Source organism: Nyctereutes procyonoides, unplaced genomic scaffold, assembly GCF_905146905.1.
Source record: "Nyctereutes procyonoides isolate TBG_1078 unplaced genomic scaffold, NYPRO_anot_genome, whole genome shotgun sequence".
In the NCBI taxonomy this organism is placed as follows: Eukaryota; Metazoa; Chordata; class Mammalia; order Carnivora; family Canidae; genus Nyctereutes; species Nyctereutes procyonoides.
Window position 1 is genome coordinate 11608236 of NW_026575151.1, and position 21520 is coordinate 11629755.

Sequence of the window (21520 nt, forward strand, 5' to 3'; positions counted from 1 at the left end):
AGCTGATGTCACTATACTGAAATAGACTTTAAGATTAAAAAGCAATATTAGAAATAAAAGAGACACTTGAAAAATTCACTTCACCAGTAATATAACATTATTACCATAGCTTCAAATTACATAAAATGAAAACAAATTTGAGAGAATTAGATAAATCTGTCAACATAACAGAGTAAAAAAGATAAGAATGATCTACAAATAAGTATTTTTTTAGAAGTACACCATATATTATAATGGTTTTATAACAGGCCATTTATATTCAAAATTTTATGTTTTCTAGATTAATTTTACCTTTAGTTTGCATTTACCTTAGAAAATACTGATTGGGGCAACCTGGGTGGCTCAGCAATTTAGCGCCACCTTCGGCCCAGGGTGTGATCCTGGAGACCCAGGATCGAGTCCCGCATCGGGCTCCCTGCATGGAGCCTGCTTCTCCCTCTGCCTGTGTCTCTGCCTCTCTGTGTGTGTCTCTCATGAATAAAAAAAGAAAAAGAAAAAGAAAAAGAAAATACTGATTGGCAGCAGAGAAAGGCAAGTACAAATATAGAGAGTGGCCAGAGGAAGCTAGTTATGGTTTAAAAACTAATCTTGCAATAAATATGATTAATTTTTAATATCAGGGCAGTCCTGGTGGCACAGCGGTTTAGCGCCGCCTGCAGCCCGGGGTGTGATACTGGAGACCCGAGATCGAGTCCCATGTCGGGCTTCCTGCACGGACCCTACTTCTCCCTCTGCCTGTGTCTCTGCCTCGCTCTCTCTCTATGTCTATCATGAATAAATAAATAAAATCTTTAAAAAAAAAGAAAAGAAAAAACATAGAATTTAGGAAGTAACTGCAGTTGAGGGGCGCAAGAATATTTTAAACTCTTGAGCCCAAAAGAATATAAAAACCATTAGAAACAGATATAGGAAATGGAAGAAAATCCAACTGAGGGGAAGGTGAGAGGAAGGATGAAATGATATTGCATTTGAGGAAATAATTGGAAATCCATGTAAATTATTTAAAGTTTGATTGGAGAGTACCAGAGTTTAGTTAAACAAATAGGAAAGCAAGTATATATTTGAAAAATTATCTGAATGAAAGTGACAAAGAAGTACAAATTGCTAAGTTTTCTTCTTTCAAAAAAATTTTGGGACATCAAAATTTGGAAACATCTGGAGTTAAAGTATGCAAGAAGAGCCAATAAAGGAGAAAAATTCCTTTTTTAAAAATTCTGTTTTGGGGCGCCTGGGTGGCTCAGTAAACCATCTGCCTTTAGCTTGGGTCATGATCTCAGGGTTCTGAGATCAAGCCCCATGTCAGATTCCCTACTCAGTGGGGGACCTGCTTCTCCCTCCCCCTCTGCTCCTCCCCCTGCTTGTGCTCACTTGCTCTCTCTCTCTCTCTCTCTTTCTCTGTGGATGGGTAGAATCTTTAAAAAAAATTTAGTTTTTATTTTAATTCCAATACAGTTAACATAGAGTGTTATATTAGTTTAGGTGTCCAATATAGTGATTCAACAATTCTAGTGCTCATTTCAGCAGCCCATGTACTAAAATTGGAACAATACAGAGATTAACATGCCTTCTGCACAAGGATGATACTCAAACTCATGAGGTGCTCCATATGAAAAACAGATAAACAGGAGCGCCTGAGTGACACAGTTGGTTAAGCATCCACAACTGTTGGTTTTGGCTCAGTCATGATTTCAGGGTCATGAGATTGAGCCCCATGTCAGGCTCCGTCCTCAGCATGGAATCTGCTTGAGACTGTCTCCCTCTGCCCCTCCCCACCTCACTCTCTCTCTCTCAAATAAATAAGCAAATCTTTTTTTTTAATAAGCAAATCTTTTAAAACAAACAAACAATTGTATACATTATGCAGTATTCCTCATGTTAACTATACTCATCCATCCCCCACTGACCTCCCTCTGGTGACCATTTGTTTGTTCTCTATAAAAAGTTCTTGGAGGAAAACAGGGTGGAGCCCTGCCATAAGCCAGATGTATTAGGTGCTCTGAGAGGTCAGGAAGGATTAGAGGTGACAGTGGGCCATTACGTGGACTACCATTAGTAAAGGGATGGTACACAGGCTTTTGAGAAATGCCAAGAAAGCTGATAGAAGAAGGCCTCAACCTTCTCAGAAAAGTTAATGAGATAAGGCCATTTGCTAAGAGTGATTGGAAGAGGATGAAGTTGAATGCTCCCTTGGGACCTTGGAAGAAAAGACACCAAGCACTGGAATTGGACAATTTGAGGGGAGTTAATAGAGTTGCGTGTAAGGATTAAGAAGAACAAGGGATGGTGCATTGCCCCAAGGCTGGCATCCCTAGGCTTGAAGGAGCAAGGTGGGTGTGCAGAGACAGCTGCTTGGAGAAGACCATCTGACTAGAACTGTGGCCTTTATGTAAAGGGATATAGCCCACCTGCAGGGAACTGGTAAGGAGGGTGCTGGAGAGTAAATAATCTGACCCACTCTACTCCCACCCTCTCTAGATCTCAGCTAAAACTATTAACTGAACCCAAATGGAAGCCAGAGGGGAGGGAGCCAGGTTGTTGCAACCTCATAGTTTCCTGGATGCAGAGCAGAGTTGATAAAGTGGAGAATGGATTCATCACAAAGACTTCTGAAAAGCAGAAAAGGTGGCAATGACATGGCAAGGAAAGGGATGGGAAGCCAAGAGATGAAAAAGAATTGCCAAGCTTCTCTAGAAGATGTTTGATTTAGTCCTAGTCTGTACTTTAAAATAAAGGTATTTCTCTTTATCTGATTATAAGGATCATATATAGTCATTGTAAAATATTTTAGGAATATTAAAATCAAAGAAGAAAATGGAAATTACCTCCAAATCCCACTCTCCAATGGTAATCATTTCTAATATTTTGAATATACCTTATTTCTTTTCTATGTGCACAAATAAACTTTTCAAAAACCAAATGAGATTACATTTACACACCTGAATAATCTAAGTTTCTTCAAATTTAAGCAACAGAAAGCAAATCAGATAAATTTATGATTAATTACTTAACTAATTCAATATTTATTGACCACTTATAATGTATAAGGAACTTAATAGCATTACAAAATGGATAAAGTTTATGATTACATTCTAGTAGAGAGATATATACAATAAGCAAATTATCAAATTACATATAATATTTTAGGGGGTTGTAAGTGCTGTAAAAATATAAAGCTGGGTAAAGGGATAGAGATGGGAAGCTAACACAGTTGTCAATATGACAAATAGTGGCTTGGAGTAGGAAAGTAACAAGGGAGGTAGTGAGTGAAAGTTGGATTCTGGATGTATTTCAAGGTAAAGCAGACCGATTCGCTGATGAGAGTGCGTAGAGATTCTCCAACTGCCCCTTCAGATCTATGCACCATTCCTTCCCATAGCCTGGAAGTCTGACCTCCACAGACCACCCACCTGGATTCTCCTGTCCTCTTCTGCTTGGGTTCAGACAATTGGAGATTGGAGGGCAGGAGGAGAACAAGACCAGGATATTTATTCTCCTGGCTCCTTCCCTGCCCACATACAGCTTGACAATGACTACCCTTCTCTACCGAAAGCCACAGCTCCTATTAGGCAACGGTCTACTATAGCTACAGCTCTTGCAGGCATTGGCAAACCCTCCCCATCCCAGACTCCTTCCAGCCTGGGGTAGTAAAGTCTTCCCACTACCTCTTGGGTGCTTCACCATCTTTTATTAGTTTCCCTCTACTGGACCACATATTTCCAAACAATCTTTTGAATTTTCCTCAGATACCCCTTTACTGTGCCATTTGTATCCTGTGAGGACCCTGAGAGACATAAGATGTGAAAAAAAAAAAAGGATTTAAAGATGACTCCAAAGTTTCTGGTCCAAGCATCTGGAAGAATGGAAGTGCTATTTACTGAAGGGAGGGGAATCAATAGTATAAAATGAATTCATTAGAAGGATATGGGGTAGCTCACAGAATAGGTTAAAAAGCGGAAATGTAAAGCAGTGGGTTGAAGCTCCTGGTTTGTGGGGAGCTCAGGTTCTGAAGTTGGCAATAATTAGGTTAGGGTTCCTAAAGGAAAAATGGGCTTACAGTATTCCATTTAAGGGAAGGTGCAGATCAGCTCTTACTGCTTGAAGGGAGAAATAAAATAAAACAAAACTTGTTAACTACAGGGATGCCTGGGTGGCTCAGCAGTTGAGTGTCTGCTTTCAGCTCAGGGTGTGATCTCGGGGTCCTGGTGTCAAGTCCCACATCAGGCTCCTTGCCAGGAGCTTGCTTCTCCCTCTGGCTGTGTCTCTCTCTCTCTCTCTGTGTGTCTCTCATGAATAAATAAATAAAATTTTAAAACAAAACAAAACTTGTTGACTACATTTAGCAAAGCTTCAGGCCTAGAGGAAACCAGATACTGCTAAGCATCCTTCAATGTAGAAGACAACTTTCAACAAAGAATTACTTAGCCCAAGGTATCAATAGTGCGGAGGTTGAGAAACCCTGCTCCCCATGAAGGCCACCATATGCTTCAGTTTCTAGGTCTTGGGGAGACAAATCAGATTATAGTATTCCAGATCCAAGGACTCAAACTCTATTAGGAACCAACTTTAAAAGTAGTGGTGGGGCTCCTGGGTGGCTTGTTGTGCCCAAGATTGCAAATCTGAGAAACCACCAAGGAGCTGACCCCGAGGTTAAGAGGCTTAGCAGTTTTATAGGGGCCAGTGGCCAATGAGATTGTAACACACAGAAAGTTGCATAGTCATGTCGGTCCACACGCAGGTGGCCAATTGAGTTACAATTTACCCTATAGTGACCGTTTGAACTAGCCTATCACTCTGGTCAGAATTGGCGTGCAGGTTTGGTGGGGCAAAAGGTGGGGTTTACATTCTTTGCCAGTTAGGGGTTCCGTATTCCTACATGAGCCGGTTTCCGGTAAGGGTGTGCTCAGCGGGGATCCCTGGGTGGCCCAGCGGTTTGGCGCCTGCCTTTGGCCCAGGGCGCGATCCTGGAGACCCGGGGTCGAATCCCACGTCGGGCTCCCGGTGCATGGAGCCTGCTTCTCCCTCTGCCTGTGTCTCTGCCTCTCTCTCTCTCTCTCTGTATGACTATCGTAAATAAAAAAAAAAATTAAAAAAAAAAAGGGTGTGCTCAGCGGCTTGACTACGGTGGGGGAGCGCCTTAAGCAATAAGCAGGTCATGTGGGGGTCATACAGGAGATGGCAGGTGTAGCACAAAATGGAGTTAGTCCTCCTCTGCTTGTCCAGGGGTAGGGGATTTTTGTTAAATTCCTTGGGTCCCACAGGCTCAGTCAGTAAGTGGACTCTTGGTTTCGGCTCAGGGTCATGAGATCAAGCCCCAGATGGAGCCCCAGCTCCAGCTCTGCACTCAGCAGGGAGTAGTCTCGAAGATTCTCTCCCTCTGCCCCTCTCCTAACTTGTGCACACATTCACACGTGTGCTCTCTCTCTCTCTCTCTCTCTCTCTCTCAAATAAATAAACAGAATCTTAAAAAAGAAAAAAACGTGGTAGTGGTAAATAGATGTAAATGAGACTCTGCAGGAATAGGCACCACATTTGGAAATTGTTTGAGCCTAGAATTTATGTTTACAACGTTATATAGCAAACATCATCTACACAAAGGAATACAAACCCCAACTCAGTATAACATAGGTTTATTAGTGGTTTAAATAGAGCATTGTGTATGTGCTCAAGTTTGCAACTAAAGTTTTAATCAAATTGTAAATCATGTAACAACTTTACTAGTCACGTGGGAACCTTTCCCGGAAACACAGAGCTATGGTATGGTCTAATGACTGGTTCTGAAGCAGGCTTCAGACAAGGTTGCTTTCATCAGGCACAACATGCCTTCTGTGTCCCAAGGATCCTCTTGAGACACATGGATGTATGTGGAGAATGCAGTGTACACTCCAGACATGCTCTTGTCATTAGCACAACAGGAGAACTGAGCATTTGAGACTGGCACAGAGCCAAGGGAAGGAGGCACAGAAAGCAGATGAAGAAGGGGAACTTTGCAAATGAGCCACAGAGCCTCAGGGCTTGGACGACCCTGTTGTTTCCTAACATTCTGGCAGAGACACATTTTTCATCAAGAATGATTTTTTTTTTTTCCATTTGGAGCTAGAAAGTTTTGTGTCTAAAATAAACATGATTCATGTCCCAAGAAAGCTCCATTCTAAAAAACTCTGTATCCTTGGCTGGCTTATACCTCTCCAACCACATAGAATCTGATTTCTGATTCCCAACTCTGAGAGAATACTTCTGCCCTTTATTTTCAAGGCCCAAGAGGAACTGGACCCTCAGTCTACCAGAGCAGAAAGTTCCAGGAGTTTGACTTTCAATTATCAGAAAAGTGTGATCATTCTCTGGTTTTCCCCACCTCATTTTGCTACCTCTGGAAGTCCCCTAAGTTTATTTAACAGTACTTTCCTAAGCTCTAAAGAAAGACGTTTTTTCTCAAATCAGGAATGTTTTGATCGTAAATATGAAATGCACGGAGATTTTGCTAAAGTATTACACTTTAGGCTGTCAAATTAGTTCAGTAATGTAATTCAGTCAACTCCATTAACTGATTCTTTTTCTGTCTCAAGTAAATATAAGTCTTCTCTTCAGATGTATATTTTTGAATGTTGTGCATATTTACAGTTAATGTGGATCCATCAGTAATTAATTCACTCAAAATATATTTTTAAAAGATTTTATTTATCTATTCATGAAGGACACAGAGAGAGAAGCAGAGACATAGGCAGGGGGAAAAGCAGGCTCCATGCAGGGAGCCCGATGTGGGACTTGATCCCGGGACCAGGGGATCAGGACCTGAGCCAAAGGCAGATGCTCAATCACTGAGCCACCCAGGTGCGCCTCACTCAAAATATTCTTAACTCATAAGGTTAACCAAAATATATTTATAGTATGATTAAATCCTTGTGTGTGTGTATGCTTTATACATGTATCATAAATATTTTGTACTTTAAAAACATATTCAATATTTGTTTCACAATCATTATAGCATTTGGAGTAATGTTTAAAAGTTAATCTCATTTTTCAAAAAAGTTACATTTTTAGTATTCATTTGTTTATTTTACAGTCTGGAAAAATGACATCCACGGGGCATTTTTCTCCTCCAATTATTGTAAACATTCTGTGAAATATTATGATATTCATTGTCTTCTTTTGAAGCTTCCTACTGGCTTGTTCTTCCTGGTTAGAAAACAGCTAAATTGAAAAAATATATAAATTTATGACAACTTCCTCTTAAGTTCTGTATACAAAATTTGTATTCTTTCAGACAGTGATAATAATTGGAATCTCCAGTAAATGTACCAAAAAAGAAAATACTAATCTTATTAATTCACTACAGAGGTCACTTAGGTTTATCTCAAAATGTGGTCTTCAGACTAGCTGAGAATGCAGCTGCTAAAATACAGATTCAGGACTTCCTCTCAGAAATTATGATCCAGTAGGTCAGAGTTGATCCAGGAATCTGGGGGGTTTTGTCTTTTTCTTCTCAGTGTAGCAAACAAGCAGCACGCTTACAAACGTCATTTTCACATGTGTGTTTATTCAGCTTTATTGAGCTATAACTGACAAAATTGTAATATATTTAAAGTATATAAAGTGATCTATGTATACATTATGAAGGATTCCCACATTTGACTTAACACATTCATCACCTCACATATTTACCTCTGTTTTGTTTGAGAACACTTAAGTTCTACTCTCAGCAAGTTTCAATTATATAATACAGTATTAAGAACTATAGTGACCAGATTATATTTTAGATCCTCAACTGAAAGCCTGTGTTCTTTATCAATCTCTCCCCATTTCCCCCACCCCCCACCTCTTGGCAACCACTATCTACTCTCTGTTTATATGAGTTTGATTTTTTCTTTAGTTCCATATATAAGTGATACCATGCAGTATTTGTTTCTTTGTTTGACTTATTTCACTTGGCACAATACCCTCCATCAAAGTAACAAATGGCAGGATTTGTTTCTTTTTAAATTTTTTTTCAGAGATTTTATTTATTTATTCATGAGAGACACAGAGAGAGAGAGAGAGAGAGAGGCAGAGACACAGGCAGAGGCAGAAGCAGGCTCCATGCAGGGAGCCCAACGTGGGACTCGATCCCAGGTCTCCAGGATCATGCCCTGGACCAAAGGCAGCGCTAAACTGCTGAGACACTCGCGCTGCCATGTTTCTTTTTAAACACTGCATAATGTTCCTATCAATATAATATAATATATATATTATATATATATATATTAGATAGATATCTCCATCATCTCTCGATGGACACATTTCTTCATACTTTGTCTATTGTGAATGATGTTACAATGAACATGGGAGTGCATATATCTCTTCAAGATAATAACCATGTTTCCTTGGAATATACATACCCAGAAGTAGGATTGCTGGGTCCCATGATAGTTCTATTTTTAATTTTTTGGGAACCTCCGTACTGCTTTCCATAGTGGCTGTGCCAATTTATATTCCTGCCAACAGTGCCAAGGGTTCCCTTTCCTCTACATCTCACCAGGAGTGGGGGAAATGGGGGAGAGATTGGTAAAGATAAGAGTCTTTTTGGTAATAGAGATCCTAACAGGTGTGAGGTGATAACTCATTGTGGTTTTGATTTGCATTTCCCTGATGATTAGTGACACATTGAGTGTCTTTTCAGATGTTGGCCATTTGTATGTCTTCTTTGGCTCTTTTGCCCATTTTTAAATTTTTTGTTTTTCATTTTTTGTTGTTGTTTTGTTTTCCTAACTAGTGGAGTTCCTTATATATTTTGGGTATTAACTCCTTATTGGATGTATGTTTTGCAAATATTTTCTCCTATTCTGTAGGTTTTTTCATTTTGTTGATCAATTCCTTTGCTGTGCAGATTTTTATTTTATGAAACCTTTTCTTTAAAAGATTTATTTCTTTATTTGAAAGAGAGAGAGCGTGCACACAAGTGAGGGAAGAGCAGAGGGAGAGGGTGAAAAGCAGACTCTCCGCTGAGTGTGGAACCTGTCTACAAAGGCAGGGCTCGATCTCATGACCCTGAGATCATAACCTGAGCCAAAAATCAAGAATAGGGCACTTAACCAACTGAATTACCAGGCACCCTGCTGTGCAGATTTTTAGTTTCATGTGGCCCCACTTGTTTATTTTTGCTCGTTTCCTTTGTTTTTGGTGTCAAATCCAAAAAAATCATTGCCGTGACTAATGTCAAGGAGATTTCTCCCTGTCTTTTGTAGTTTTATGTCTTAGGTTCAAATCTTTAAACCACTTTGAATTGATTTTTGTGTATGATGTAAGATAGGGGTCAAGTTTCATTCTTTTGCATGCGGTATTGAAGAGACTGTCCTTTCCTCATTATATGTTCTTGACAACTTTGTCAGAAATTAACCATATATGCATGGGTTTATTTCTGGCTTCTCTATTCTGTTTCACTGATCTGTGTGTCTGTTTTGTTTGTGCCATACTATTTTGTTTACTGTAGCTTGAAATCAGGATGTTTGATGCCTCCAGCTTATTTTTCTTTCTCAAGATTTATTTGGCTATTCAGGGTCTTTTGGGATTCCATACAAATTTTAGGATTGTTTGTTCCATTTTTGTGGATATGCCATTGGAATTTTGATAGGGATTGCACTGAATCTGTAGATTGCTTTGGGTAGTATGAACATTTTAACGATATTAATTCTTCTAATCCATGAACACAAAATATCTTTCCATTTATTTGTATCTTCTTCACTTTCTTTCATCAATGTTTTATAGTTTTCAGTGTATATATAGATCTTTCACTCCTTGATTAAATTTATTCCTAAGTATTTTATTCTTTTTGATGTTATTATAAATGCAATTATTTTCTTTTTTTAAAATTTTATTTATTTATTCAGAGAGAGAAAGGCAGAGGCACAGGCAGAGAAAGAAGCCAGCTCCAAGCAGGGAGCCCAATATGGGACAGGATCCCACCCTGGGCTAAAGGCAGGTGCTCCACCGCTGAGCATCCCAATGCAATTGTTTTCTTAATTTCTCTTCCCAATAGTTCATTGTTAGGATATAAAAATGCAACTGACTTTTGTATTTTATTCATGAGGGACAGAGAGAGAGTGTGAATGAGAGGCAGAGACACAGGCAGAGGGAGAAGCAGGCTCCATGCAGGGAGCCCGATGTGGGACTTGATCCCAGGACTCCAGGATCATGCCCTGGGCTGCAGGCAGGTGCTCAACTGCTGAGACACCCAGGGATCCCCCTAGAAATTTATATTTTGATAAAATTGCTATGATATTTTTATGCCCAATGAAATGTAGCACAATTTATTAAAAAGATATCTCTTGCATTTCCTATTTCATTTGAAATAGAGGATCAATTTCATACCTAATTTTGTCTTGATAATTTTATATTCTTTTTTCTTTAAAAATGACTTTAAAATTGTATAAGACTCAACACCCACAGAAATATCAATCCACTCCTACCGTAGATAAATTTGTAATACATATTTTTGTGTCTCTAATGATACCCACAGATCAGGTTATTCAAAAGAACATTATGGAAATCATGAAAGATTTCAAAAGGAGATATGAGTAAGTCGTTTCCAAAATAAGAAGGAATCCTGGTGTTTAAATGCACCACATTTCTATAAGCTGAGACCACTATGGAAGAGTCTGAAACTGCCAATTCTTGAGCATAAGTGGATGAAGGCAAGAGGAAATAGTGCCTGTAGTCCCTTTAGGGGACCACCCTTTGGTACCAGTTATGGTATTTGGTCAGATGGTATTTTGTAACTAACCAGAGGTTTAACACTATTCCAGGCCCAACTCTGCTCAGCCCAATTTGGACTGGGATTAAAATTATATCTAATACAGATATAATCTTTTTATTTATTCATAGAGACACACAGAGAGAGAGGGAGGCAGAGGGAGAAGCAGGCTCCACACAGGGAGCCCGACATGGGACTTGATCCCGGGACTCCAGGATCACACCCCAGGCTGCAGGCGGCTCTGAACTGCTGCGCCACGGGGGCTGCCCTATCATCTTTTTAATCAGTCATCTTCCCACTCACAGCCTATTCTTTTTATTTTATTTTTTTTTAAGTTTATTTATGAGAGAGAGGCAGAGACACAGGCAGAGGGAGAGGGAGAAGCAGGCTCCATGCACCGGGAGCCCGACGTGGGATTCGATCCCGGGTCTCCAGGATCGCGCCCTGGGCCAAAGGCAGGCGCCAAACCACTACGCCACCCAGGGATCCCTCACAGCCTATTCTAAGAGCTTTTGGTCATGCCTATTTTAAGAGAACCTGCCACTTAACCTTTGGTCATGCTTGTCTCAGGTGTCTCTGCTTTCCTGGATACAACTGATTGAACCAGGGGTCGACATCTGACTCAGCCTGAGCCAATTAGATGTTCTCATTTCAGAAGTTGAACCAAAACACAAAAATTGAGGCTATTCAAATTGTGCAGAGGACTTCTTGGCCATGGGAGGATTGGGGACAAACATGATACCATGGCAAATCAAAGTCTCAGATAAGAATTGGAGGGGAGCAAATCTCAAAAGCCTTAGAAGGATCAGAAATGGATGGGTAGAGGAGATGGAACAAATGGACATACCAGGAAGAGCAGAGATGAGAGATCATCTGACACCAGAAAAGTAGTTTTTGGATGGCTATCTATTTCCTGTGAAAGAACACTCTATCTTCTGAAATTAGATTCCCTGATATCCCCTGAATTCCTTCAATAAGCAGCCTTTCCACCCACACTGATATACTTGGGTTGAGGAGTTTTCTGTTCCCATCAGCAGAGATCCCCAATCAAGACAATCTGGACTTATCAGCCATAGTTTTCAGAGTAGTTAAGGAAGGAAGCGCACATCCTGTGGAATGTGCTAAAGACTGCAGGGCTTCCTGTGGGATGCACGTAGAGTGTTGAAGCTCCGCCTGATGGGCATCAAGGAAGCAGGAGACCAATAGAAGTAGATCAACAGGGCAAGAAGCTAGGGGGATGAGGATGTCAAACAGGCAGACTCCTTACCTACAAAAGTAAAGTGAAGGGCATTTGAAAGTTGAGATTTTAGCTACATAGGAAAGGGTTATATTCAGCTCCATAGTCTTATTTGTATTAGTGATATCTTTAACATATAGCATTAGTGTACACTCAAAGTGAGGTGATCAGAGTCATAATGTAATCTGGCTCTTTGTGACACTCAGTGCAGAGGTTACACTTTTTGCAGTGACAGTCAGCATAGGTATACTGCTGCACTGTGGGCTGAAATCAGGTCTAAGTTTTTCTTTACTGTTTTCTTACTACCTCCACCCCAGTACTCTAAATACTAATAAGAATCTAAAGGAAACTAGGATGGAAGTGATGTATTAGCCAGAGCACCAACTGCTACTTGTTGTTCTTTACAGACAATTTTTTTTTTACAGACAATTTTTTAAGAGATCCAGATCATATGAGTGTGTGGCGGACTTTGCTAATTGTCCTCTCAACATCTTTCATCTTCCATACTAATGATAGTTTAAGCTAGATCCAAATATAGCTAATGGCCGTGTAGTAAATGGAATGTAAGCCAAATGATATATGCAACTTCTGTGTCAGGTGCTTCCTTCACTCTTTTTCCCTCAAGTGAGCTGGAATCAGGATGTGGTGGTGAGCTATTTTCCGGCACAAAAATGAAGCCAATTCCCTAAGGATGGAAAAGTCACAAGATGGACAGAATTGGGTTCTCTATATTATAGAGTCGCCACTTTGTTATCTATATTTTTGAGTCTTTTGTTTTGACAACATAGGCACTATCCTGATGTAGGGCCATCATTGTGCAGACCTCTCAGATGATTCTTTTTCTGTATTTTGGAATTTGATATAAATCTAAGAGAAGAGTACAGAACATGTTTGGAGAGATGGTAGATGTACCACTGCACAGTAAACCTATATCAGGGGCAATAAACAGAGCTCTGGGAGATGAGATACATCCACTAAGATTTTACCAGGATCTTAGAATAAAAGAAAGTGTTTAAGAATACTTAGGAAAGTGGAAACTAAGTATTTCATCAGAATACATAGAAAAGTTAGACAAAACATTTGCATAGCTGTTCTCAGGTTTCCCTTAAAATTACGATCACTTCACATTTCCCCATTAGCATACTTGTGTTTGTAATATTTTTTCCCTGCTTTTGTGGTTGGCTTGTGCTCAGCTTAGAATTTTAACTAAGCCCAAGGCCTTGTACACAGTTGATGCTCAATACACATTTGGATATTTGTTTATTGAGTCAAATAGAGTCCCATATAACTGCTGCATTTACTAGTAAATGTAGCTTGCAAAATCAACTGACATTAGTGTCAGTCTGTACCACACAATGTACCAGGTTGTGTTTAAATATGCCTTCAAGAGTTTATTGAATTCATTTTTTTAAAGATTTTATTTATTTATTCTAGAGAGAGAGCGACAGAGAGAGAGAGAGAGGCAGAGATACAGGCAGAAGGAGACGCAGGCTCCATGCACAGAGCCTGATGTGGGACTCGATCCTGGGACTCCGGAATCACGCCCTGAGCCAAAGGCAGATGCTTAACTGACTAAGCCACCCAGGTGCCCCTACAAAATGGTTTCTGATAAGAAAAATAAAACTTAGAAAACTGAAGAGAAAAGATTGATTTCAAATATAATCTTTAGGTGCAAGGATTTTTCCTTAACTTTTATTGATCTAACCATAATATTACATGAAGAGTCATATTATTATTTATATTAACATTCTATGAATGAGTAATTATATTATAAATAGGTTTTTATGTTTCTACTCCTTTTTGGCAGAATATAAATTTTTCTCTTAAAAAGTAAAAGTTAAGTTTAACATGGGGGCTTTCTCTACTTATGCACTTTAGAAAGTAGGGCCACCAGAGGATCTTATGGATCTTGAGAAAGAGATGGGAAGAGAGTCAGAGACCTGGAGAGGGAGAGAGAGAGAATACATTGGAACTCACTGTATTCTCCATAAGGATGGATCAGGGAAGACAGAGAGACTGCCCCCTAATTTCTTTAGGGGTGACCTAAAGTAGGCTGGGAACTCTGAATAGTTGTGATTCAAAGTTCCAGATACTTCAGGAGTTAAGTGGTATCACTTTATTTATTTATTTTTTTAAATTTATGATAGCCACAGAGAGAGAGAGGCAGAGACACAGGCAGAGGGAGAAGCAGGCTCCACGCACCGGGAGCCCGATGTGGGACTCGATCCCGGGTCTCCAGGATCGCGCCCCGGGCCAAAGGCAGGCGCCAAACCGCTGCGCCACCCAGGGATCCCAAGTGGTATCACTTTAAATGTTATCTGATCCAGTGCCACAGAAGTTGATGACACAGCAAAAGAGTTAAGAACCATAGGACACGTGTCAACGTAAAATTTGACACTATGAGCTCTATAAAAGTGGAAAGCAAGACCACTCCATTTAGAAATTCATTGAAAGGATTATAACAGGGATGCCTGGGTGGCTCAGCAGCTGAGGTTGAGCATCTGCCTTTAGTTGAGGGTATGATCCCAGTGTCAGGGATCAAGTCCGCATTCTCCCCCTGCCTGTGTCTCTGTCTCTCTCATGAATAATTAAATCTTTTTTTTTTTTAAAGAAAGGATTATAACATCAGCAGAGACAGAGAAAGTCCCCCAGTTGACTCCATTCTCTCTTTACCTAGAATAACATAGATATTGACTACAAGGGACTTAATCCTCTATCAGCAATGAGGGGGTGATGGCTGATAAGCACAAACTGTGAGGCAGTGACCCCTAGGTGTCATACCAAGGTCATTACCCATCTGAAGAGTGCCAGCAGGGCAGCTATGCCCGAAGCAACCAGGCAGAGAACAGAGATGAAATTCTTTCAATGGCTGTCAAGCGGGTCAAGTTTACTCTTCTAGGACCTGCCAAGGGAAAGGAGAAAGTTTGAGTGCTAGGAGGATTGGGGTGCCAGCATTTACACAGGGGATGTTCAGAGCCAGAAATTCCTGTTGTCATGACATCTCCCTCTTGGTTTATATCCCTTCAAGCTGCTGTGGAAGATGATGTGTGTTGCTTGCAACAAACCTTAATGAATTTTTAAATGTAAAACGGTTAACTCTTAATACAAAAAGAAAAAAAAAGCCTTCCACTCAAAAAAGCCTTTTGAAAATCTTTTCTAATGTTGGCTTTTACTCCAATTTAACTGCTAACATTAGGGGTAATTTTAGTATTATGATAAAGGATCCTGGCTTTGTTAGCACAGAAATTGTATTTTGTCTTGGTTCCTTTGTTTAATATGTACCAAACTTATAAAAATCAACAGCTACTACTTGACAATAAAAGTTTTATAAATTGAATTTAGCAACTAATGAGAACTTAGTGAATAACAAACTCCTTGGGTTTTGAATAGTTTTTGAAACTATAGTACTAATATGTGTTAAAGTCAAAGGCAAATAGCAAGATTCTATGTATAAATATAAAAGCAATATTATTAATAACATGGATAGCCTTGTTTTTTTCATATAGTCAAGATCTAGTTTCTGTGGCCTTAAAGGTAACTTTCTACAGTAAGGAACATGGTGCATACATTATAACGTATGTGGGAGTAGCTGTCATAGGAAGTCTGTTCAACAATTCTCTGGGTGGAAAAAAAACTTACTTGGCATTCAAATCAGTCATTTAATATTCATCACCTATTTATATGTATGTTGTTAATTCCTGATGGTGGCCAGGAGGCCAAGTTCCAATGGACCTATAAAAATTGATCAGTGGCCATCTCTGAGAGGCATGATGGAGAATATTTGATATTGTAGGAGGAAGGGAAGGTCCTATAGAATACTGGTTTCTTTAGAACATACATTGTTTCTTCTCACCATATTTCTGCAGCATTATTTTTCCTCCTTACCAAACTTATCCTAAGCATTCAGAAGACATTATGGATTCAGGAATGGAAATTATCTTATACAGTAGTGAATTTGGGATATATATATATATATGTATATATATATATATAACTTTAAAATGCAAGTGGTTATAAATATAAATAAGATTTAAGTCAGAATTAGCTGATCATTTTCTACATGGGTTGATTTAAAGAGTGTTTTTGTATAGTTAGATTTTAGGATCTTAATTTCTGGTATCACAGTTTAAATGAGTAATATATTAGGAATAGCTTCCTGAAATATGCAAAGGAACACAATTAAAAGGAGAAGAATGTTCCTTTAGGTTGGATTACTTACAGCATTTATGGAATACCTCCAGTGGCAATCTTTCAAGGTAAATTAGGAAAATGATTTTTCCAAGATGGTTTACATTTAATTTCAGTTTAAACTATCAAAATCTCCTTTATTCATTGACATAATATTTGTGTTGATGTGTTTGAAAATAAAAGAAACTGATTTTGGTAAAACCTTTGTTTCTTAAAAAAAAAACAAAACACCTTTGTTTCTTCATGCTATTAATGATGCCCCTTTTCCTATAGCACTAAAGATGGAAATCACACTTAGTTGGGCTTGTAGGATGATCAGTAGCAACCAGGGGCTGGAGGGGGAAAGAAAAAACAGAGTAGCACTAATGCATCAAATGTTTCTTTTTTAGGAAACTAGCATCTCCTTCAAAGGCTGCTGTCTTCTTCACTCACCCACAAAATCTGCTCATTTAATAGAATGTGCCAAACTACCTAGTGGTGTTATCCACCCATGGGTGTTTTGAAACTCGTAAGTTATATAACACTGTGTTTAAGAGGGAAAGTGAAAAGTGGGCTATATCCATAGAACTAACTCCCAAACTCTTGCCTTCTTTTATGCTGTACCACCAGGTCTCTGCCCCCCAATATTGTGCAAGTCCAGTTCGGCTTGCCTTCCAGCTTGTTGCATCTTTTACTCTGCAAGGTTTTCTAGACCTTGCTTCCTGTTCTCTCCTGCTATGGCAGGATGTAACCACAGACCTATAATTCAGATCACTTCTGAGTGGCCTCACAAGACTCTCTTGCCCACCCCAACTGTGTCTTGTCCTCACTGAGGACCCAGAAAGGAGTGAGTGGGCTGAAACCACTATGACTTTAAATTCTGAGGCTCCAAGAAAAATGTAAAGAGTTTCCTGCTCTATGTTAGCTACAAAGGGAAATCTCTCCAGCAGTAAGGATGAAACAGCTTTTCAGCTTTATGCACCCTCTGCAAAGAAATCATGCTTGAACAATATTTATACTTTTAGAACCACAGAGGCCAGCTGGTATACAAACTGGGTTCTTTTTTTCCACCTACATTTTTGTCTTCTTTCCTAATTTCACATTTCACTCTGGTAGGAGCATGGCTAAAAGGAATCCTTGAAATAAAGCACAAAAACAAAAGAAAAAGCTAAGAGAAAAAAGTCCAAATGGGGAGAATAAATAATAGAAATATTTTTTAAATGAGTAAAACATTTTGAAATATGTGAAAGGCCAATTACTAAAATTATGAGGACTGGAAAGGAAAATATTGAAAGGAAAAAGTATAATGTCAATAAAACAAATTTTTCATTGGTTAAAAAAGTACTGATAATGAAGCATGATAGAAAAATATTCCAATATACATTCTCTAACAATTATTCTATGGGAAGACTCCATCAATATCAGATGTTCAAGATCATGTGTGGTTAGACATGACAGCCACGAGAGAGCCACTGGTTACATTCAACAAACTGCTGAATGGTACATTCAACAAACTGCTCAGTTTGACATCTGGGGCCTTTTGCAATCTGAACCCCAAATTATCTCTACTATATAGGATGATATGATGATTGATTTTATCATCTCAGCTGGACTGTAGTGCTCAGATATTTGGTCAACAATTGTTTTAGATGTTTCTGCAAAGGTGTTTTTTTGGATGAGATGTAACATTTAAATTGGACTTTAGGTAGAGCAGATTGTCGCGCCCCAGTTGCCTAATGGATAAGGCACTGGCCTCCTAGGTAGAGCAGATTACCCTCTATAATGTGGGTGGGCCTCATCCAATCAGTTGAAGGCCATAATAGAAAGACTGACCTCTCCCAAGCAAAAAAAAGGGTTCTGTCAGCAGTAGCCTTTGGACCTGAGTTGCAACTCTTTTCTGGGCCTCTAGTCTGTCAGCCTACTCTGGAGATTTTGGACTTACCATGTCTCCATAATGATGTGAGCTAATTCGTTAGACTAAATCTCTTGTTCTCTCTCTCCGCATAGATATAGATGCAGATATAGACATAGATGCAGCCTTTTGGTTCCGTTTCTCTGAAGAACCTTGTCTAATAGAGGTAGTGATAAGATCTGGATTCTATAACCAGAATATATGGGTTCAGATCCTGGCTCTGCCCTTTACTATTTAACACGTGATGGGAAAGCTACTTTACCTCTCTGCTTCTGCATCTTTAAAATGGGAAGAACAAAAACTCCCTCAATTCCCTATTCTTTTGTTTCTGCTATTTCCTCACTTGTCATGAGTTTGTTCCTGTCGATTTAGCTAATCCTTCCTTTACCTTCCATATCTGTGGTTTTAAAAATACATTCACTGATACTCTTCCCTTCAACTTTAATTCCCCTCTCCTTGGTCTAGCCTAGACTCAGTTGAGTTGCCCCTAATGAGTAGAACATAGCAGTGATAGGACATCATTTCCTGGATTAGGTTATAAAATGACCGCAGCTTCCATCTTGACATTCTGTCTGTCTCTGTCTCTCTCATCACTTGTGGGGGAACCAACTGCCTGTTCGTAAGCAGCCTTTTGGAGAGGCCCAGCGGCAAGAACTGGAGCCCCCTGCCTACAGCCACTTTACCGAGAACTGCAAAGCAGATTCTCCAAGACCTCCATGACTTCAGCTTCAGCCAATGACTTCATTGTAGCCGCATTAGAGACTCTGAATCAGAACCATCCAGGTAAGATACTCCTGGTTCCTGAGCCTCAGAAATTGTGTAAGATACTAAATACTTGTTTTGCACAATTAAGCGTAATTTTGTAGATTTGATACACAGCAAATAATTAATGCTGCATGCAAGTCTATAAAAGCCCCCATCTGATCAACATAATTTTGTCTTTCTCTGTTTCCCACAGCATTCTGCATGTAACTATTATAAAACTTCTCATGTTATATTAATGTTAATGTGTTTGTCTCCTTTACAAGGCTGAGAGCTGCTTGAGGGTGGGCCATCCTTAACTGTATTAAGTGAAGAAAAGAAAAAAAAAAAATCAAACTCAAGCCTGGCACATAAAAGGCTCTTAGAAGGGATCCCTGGGTGGTGCAGTGGTTTGGCGCCTGCCTTTGGCCCAGGGCGTGATCCTGGAGACCCGGGATCAAGTCCCACGTCGGGCTCCCAGTGCATGGAGCCTGCTTCTCCTCCGCCTGTGTCTCTGCCTCTCTCTCTCTCACTGTGTGCCTATCATAAGTAAATAAAAATTTAAAAAAAAAAGGCTCTTAGAATAGGCTAACAATTAGTGTTTCCTTTGTCCTATCTGTGTTGTTCTAAGGCTTTTACAAATCCCATTTAGTCCTCATAAAAACCTAGGGGATATATTATTACCCTCATTTTACAGATGATGAAACTGAGGTCAAGTTATAGAGAAGCTGATTAATTTGTTCACCCGTACACAGCTAGTAAATGTTGCTGAATTACAGAAGGAATGAGTGAATAAATGTCTTACAAATAGGACCATCTATGACTCACATTCTAATCTCTTAGCAGTGCCGAGCCCCGTATGCAACTGGGACTCAGTATTTACTAAATCACTCTCTGGTAATAAAAGTAGCTTACTTATGTGAGAAAGAAGTCTTGGAAACCCGGATTGTGGATTATTTAAATTGATTCCCCAAACAGTTCTTTTCCTTTACTCAGAAGAAATAAGGGTTGCAGTAAACATCTGTTGTAATGAGACTAAAAATATACTTTGGAAGATGTTTACCTTTCTCTCCATACATCCCCCATAAATGGTTGACAAGAAGCAAAGTGTATTGATAGTTTATGTAAGATATATTTTAAAATATTTTTTCTGAATTTACTAAATTTGGTGGTTTAGGAATTCAAAACAGTCTGTGAAAGGGTAAAGGGGAATTTTTTTTCATGGTATATTGTTCTTCTAACAACAATAAGAGAATACAATGTTTCTACTGAAGACCTTTTGGTTTACAAATTTCAAATAGGTCGCTGCTATTTGACTTCTGAGGCCCCTCACCTGGCTGAGGTCTTTCTAAAAAAGCACCTAATGAGAAACCCAAAGCCAGCTCACATTCAGGGTTGCTCAAAGTCTGGAAAGCAGCTTGTGGCTTCTTATTTTAGAATTTTTTACTTTTTTTGCCGAAGCACTTCTCCCCACCTAATAGTAGGTATGAGGTCTTTCTACTATTTGATAAATGGGGACTATTTTCCTCTTGATGTCTATTTGGGAGATTTACTCCTCTTAAATTCTGTCACTGTAACGATTAATGAAAACATATTTTGGAAGCTGTAAAAATGATCTTCAAATGTAAGCAGATACTAAAGATAAATGATTATAGTGACAATAAATCATTTCCTTTGTTCCTGTAGGCCTTAGTATTTCTCCTACTAGACAGTACCTTCATAAATTGTCTGCTGGGAACATTACCCTAAAATTTCATTTAAGACAAAGGAGACCAGACATTTCTGTCAATAAAGATTTAATAGCCTTGCCTTCTATATTCATAAAAATGTAAGCAGTGCACTTCTAATTATTTTTCTTGAAAGATTAAGGATGGCAAAGCACTTTGTGCTCATCAACTTGACTCCCTTTAGTTGTCCTAGATGTTCCAACGGGTCTCACTTTGCTCTATTTTTGCATTTCAGAACAAATCCTTTCTTATGACAGTAACACTGCTTCTTAGGTGTTTCCTTACTCTACCACTCGCCATTTGAAGCAAGGCATGTTTATTATTTCAAGATTCAATATTCCAGTTATGGAATAAAACAAGTCTAAGAAAATTGAATAACCCATTTTTAAGTAAAAATCAGCTCTCTAGAAACACAAATATAAACTGCTAACTAAAAACTTATAACAAAATTTTTGTTCTAAGATTAAAGGCAATACAAAAATAACTGGAGGGTATTTTTGTTCAAAGATTTAATGCAAGCCAGAAATAAATACCCACAGGGTATTAGGAAAGGGTAGTAATTGAAAGCACACCAGGCTCTGGATTCAGACAAGCTAGGTTTGCATGGTGGCTGTGCCTCTCCAAGCTGTGTGACCAGTCTTGCAGATTTATTTGACCTCTTTATCTTCTGTAAAATGGGGACAACAAAAGTTACCTTCTATAGTGGAGTGCTGTGGAGATAAAAATGAGAGGATGCAATAAAAGTGCCATGCCTGGTCCATAGTAAGTAATCAATAAATTTTGGTTATTATTATTTTTTTTAAATTTTTATTTATTTATTTATTTATGATAGTCACAGAGAGAGAGAGAGAGAGAGAGAGAGAGAGAGGCAGAGACACAGGCAGAGGGAGAAACAGGCTCCATGCACTGGGAGCCCGACGTGGGATTCGATCCCGGGTCTCCAGGATCGCGCCCTGGGTCAAAGGCAGGCGCCAAACCGCTGCGCCACCCAGGGATCCCAAATTTTGGTTATT

At 39.2% G+C, this 21520-nt stretch overlaps 1 non-coding gene across 1 annotated transcript; it reads left to right on the top strand.

Moving 5' to 3' along the window:
- The first annotated feature begins 1508 nt into the window (after positions 1-1508).
- Positions 1509-1612, top strand: LOC129501908 (U6 spliceosomal RNA). Its single transcript, XR_008662848.1, has one exon. It is a non-coding gene; the product is annotated as a U6 spliceosomal RNA (small nuclear RNA).
- Positions 1613-21520: the final 19908 nt, after the last annotated feature.